The sequence below is a fragment of the Microtus pennsylvanicus genome, chromosome X, assembly GCF_037038515.1.
Source record: "Microtus pennsylvanicus isolate mMicPen1 chromosome X, mMicPen1.hap1, whole genome shotgun sequence".
NCBI classification, from domain to species: Eukaryota; Metazoa; Chordata; class Mammalia; order Rodentia; family Cricetidae; genus Microtus; species Microtus pennsylvanicus.
This window is the reverse complement of record NC_134601.1, coordinates 18,347,538-18,352,013: the sequence shown is the minus strand read 5'-3', so window position 1 is coordinate 18,352,013 and position 4,476 is coordinate 18,347,538. Positions and strand designations below refer to the sequence as shown.

Here is a 4,476-nt window from a genome sequence, read left to right as displayed (position 1 = left end):
GATTGTCTCCAAGGTTCCTTCGGGGAGCCCATACAGGCAACAGGGTGAGGTCACTTTGAACGAGTGTGCTGTTGGCAACCATGGCACACCAGGCCCCAGTGAGAGGCTGCTGTCAACCATTGCAAAGCGGGCCCCGCTGAGAAAGGGGACCTCCCGTGCAGCTTAGTTGGCTGCAGATTTACCTTATCTTTTAAGACACAGTCTCTCAGTGAACATGAAACTCACTGATTTTGTCAGGCAGAGTGGCCAGAGAGCTTTGCGGATGGATCCAGCAGTCTGTCCTCCATACCAGACATGCTGGCTCTAGGCTTTAAGAGTGTTGCTGTGCCTGGATTTTCCGTGGGCGCTGGTGATCTGAACTCAGGTTCTTAGGTTTGCATGGAAAACCTAACCCACTGAGCCATGATCCTTTCCCATCTTTAATTTTATGGTCAGTAACATTAGTGTTAGAAATGAATGACATCTGCGGTGCCATTTCGTCCCACGTACACATGTGCATGGATGGTGTGCAGCCTCGCCACACTGCTACCTTCTCCCTGCTCTCAGATGCTACATCACACAAGCCTTTCTCTCTTCATAAGTGCTGGTATTACAGACACTCACCGTTAGCCTGAGATGTGGTATGTGTATGTAACTGAGCGTGTGTGTATGTGTCCATGTTTGTATGTGCAAATATGTTCCTTCATGTTACCAGGGAGGGTTTCGGAACCCCCAGAGGGGGAGTTATCAGTCAGTCCTGAAACACCTGACAGGGTTCCTGGGTTTGAACTCGGGTCTTCTGGAAGAGCAACAAGTGCTCTTAAACATCGAGCTGTCTCTACAGCACCTTGTGCCGATGTTTTCAATGGTTCTGGGGATCTGAACTCAGGTCTTCATGCTAATTCAGCAAGCATTTTACCTGCTGAGCCATCTCCCCAGTTCCATGTACATGTTCGTTTCATAGGCTTTGAACTCAGAAATTTTATCCGTTCCTTGTCCACACTGATGATGCATACAGAACACATTCTGTGACAGTTCTCATTATTTCACTGTGTGGCATCTCCACTTTGCAAATGTGTGTCTGCCTCCTGGGTCACATCTCAGCTCCAATCACAGTGTCCCAGTCTGTGGGGAGCAGGAAGATCCTTGTGCCCACAGATCTCCTGGGAAACCAGGAACGTTAAGCATACAGTAATATCTTCTCAACGGAAAAGATGTGAGACCTGTTCTTCCATCCAGAAGGATGGGGATTGGAGGTGATTAATAGCCTGGTGATCTTCACTATCTGTTGGACCAGGCCATATCAGGCTCCTACAACCAGGACCAGAGATACCAAATAGCCCAGATGAGTTCAGATCCCCAGAACCTTTGAAAACCTCAGCACAAGGTGCTGTAGAGACGGCTCGGTGTTTAAGAGCACTTGTTGCTCTTCCAGAAGACCCGAATTCAAATCCCAGGAACCCTGTCAGGTGACTGATAACTCCCCCTCTGGGGGCTCTGACACCCTCCTTGGGAACCTGAACGAACATATTTGCACATACATACATATACACATACATACACATGCACAGATACGTACACATACCACATCTAAGGCCAACGGTGAGTGTCTGTAACACCAGCACTGAAGAAGAGAGACAGGGTAGAATCCTGGCACTCAATGGCCTAACGCTCTAGACCAATCAATGAGCCCCACGGTCACAGCGTTACCCTGTGTCAAAATAACTTAGGTGCCTGGAGTGTGTCTGGCTTCTACATGCAAAATCACGTCTGCCGGCATATGGACATGCAGTTGTGAACACACGCACGCATGCGTGCACATGCATTCACGCACATGAGTTCTACACACATATGATGTGGGATTCCCCTCTGTATGCTATGAAGAGGTTTTACTACCGTTGGTTAATAAAGAAGCTTCTTTGGCCAATGGCAGGGCAAAACAAAGTTAGGTGGGAAATTTAAAATGAAAGCAGGGAGAAAGATGGCAGAATCAGGCAGATGCCATGCACCTGCCAAATGAGACAGACACCGGAAACTTACCGGTAAGCCACAGCCTCGTGGTGATACACAGATGTGTAGAAATGGGTTAATTTAGGATGTAAGACATAGCCAGGAATATGCCTGGGCCTTCGGCAAAACTGTGTTGTAATTAATAAAGTTTTTGTTGTGACTATTTGGGTCTGGTTGCCCAGGAAATGAACATGAAGTCTCCACTTACACATATGATCACATAAACATACGTACCACATACCAAAAGATCTGCACACTCTCTCACACACACATATCCACACATGTGTTCTACATACATGAACACATATATATGAACCACATATCAAAAGATTTACACTTGCAAACATACACAGAGGTGGACACATGCATTCAAAAACAAGTGTGTCTACACATAGAACACATCTATATGAAGCACATACCAAATGATTTACACACATCTGCAAACATGCAGAGATGCACACATGCACTCACACACACGTGTGCCACACATATGAACATTTACACATGTACTGCATACTAAAATATTTATGCAGAAACCTGCATACTCCATACACGTGTATTCACACACACGTGTGCCACACATATGAACATTTACATATGTACTGCATGCTAAAAGATTTATGCATAAACCTGCATACTCCATACACGTGTATTCACACACACATGTGCTACACATAGGAACATTTACACATGTACTGCATACTAAAAGATTTATGCATAAACCTGCATACTCCATACACGTGTATTCACACACACATGTGCTACACATAGGAACACATTTACACATGTACTGCATACTAAAAGATTTATGCATAAACCTGCATACTCCATACACGTGTATTCACACACACACATGTGCTACACATAGGAACACATTTACACATGTACCACATACCAAAATATTCTCTCTCTCCCTCTCTCCATCCCTCTGTCTCTTTCTGTTTCTCTGTCTCTCTCTTTCTCTCATACATGCAGGAGTGCACACTCCAATAATACAAGATTCAATGATAGGGCCGGGCGATGGTGGCGCATGCCTTTAATCCCAGCACTCGGGAGGCAGAGGCAGGTGGAACTCTGTGAGTTCGGGACCAGGCTGGTCCACAGAGCTAGTTCCAGGACAGGCTCCAAAGCCACAGAGAAACCCTGTCTCGAAAAAGCAAAAAAAAAAATGATAGGGTAATGTATTTTTCATCTACTACTGATAGAATATCTCAAGTAGGAGATATTCAGTGCTGGAAGCATTACTGAAGGTTATCACAGATATTTTGAACAAAGGGGGAAGTTCCCCTAGATGATTCACAGTTTGGGAAGTACCATGATTCTGGCCAGAGGGGAAGTTCTCTCATTGACTGTGGAGAAATGAATTCTGCTTGTAGAAAATGAGAGATGCCGAACACACACTTGCTTTTAATGCTTCTGCATCACAGGACACAATGAGACAAGTGGTCAGGACGAGGAGAGGCCCCATGTAGAAATGTGAGTTAGCATAGGACCATTTTTGTTTAAAAAGGCATGAAACGTTGGGAAGGGAGTGCAATTACATGACTCATACCAGCAACTCTGAAACAATTCCATATTTATTAAACCAAAAGTTTCCAAGTAATGATTTCCCATGGAATATGTATATATATATATGTATGTATGAATGTATACACACACACACATATATATGAAGGAAACCACAGGATAAGAGTCTTAAGTGTACAGAAGACCTCGTCTATCACTGATGTTCACATACTACGTGCACAATAAATTTGAAACACAAAGCATTCTCAGTTACCGCTATCCATACAAAGGAGGAAATACATAAACCACGAGGAAGTGAGCTATAGGCATACTAAGGATCAACTCTTAATGTGACAGGCAGTTGACATCAGGTAGCAGACCACATTGCATTGAAAGACCTTATAAATTTTGTCGGGAAGTGACATTTTCACATACTCGTCACAATACTTACATCTTTTTTCCATCTGGAGTTTTAATGAATTCTACCAATTTCACTACTTCTGGGGCACAGTCTTTTCAAGTCTACAGGACGCATTCCCTTTGCAGGGTTATCGTCATTCCCATAGGCTCCATGACTGAACAAATGTAACAGCGGTATGCAATGGCAAGAGTGTGCCTCCTTTAACTATTTCTCTGAAGATGACAAGGATGGACCACACTTGTGCCTTCTAATTTGGTCAAGTGATACTGAGGTACAAGACCCCACTGTATGGACACCAATGCACTGCTAACCATTAATTACGACGCTACCAAGAAAAACTTGCCATTACGACCCGTGGGCTGGAGGATGCTATAGACATCTCTGGACTGCTGTCACACAAATCCTTCGGTTTACTTGGGTTTAGCAGAAAGGGGTATCTTTAGGAACAGGAGAACACAAGAAGATGTAGTCGCTGAAGCCGCAAACCACAAGCAGCTTCTCCCAGAGAATTTCCATGAGAGAATTGCTCCCCTCGTATCGACTTTCATTTCTTCAGAGTA

The 4,476-nt window shown here is 44.3% G+C and overlaps 1 pseudogene; it reads right to left on the bottom strand.

Annotated features, from left to right (window-relative positions):
• Positions 1 to 176, bottom strand: LOC142841877 (small nucleolar RNA SNORA70; annotated as a pseudogene).
• Between the last annotated feature and the right edge of the window lie 4,300 nt (positions 177 to 4,476).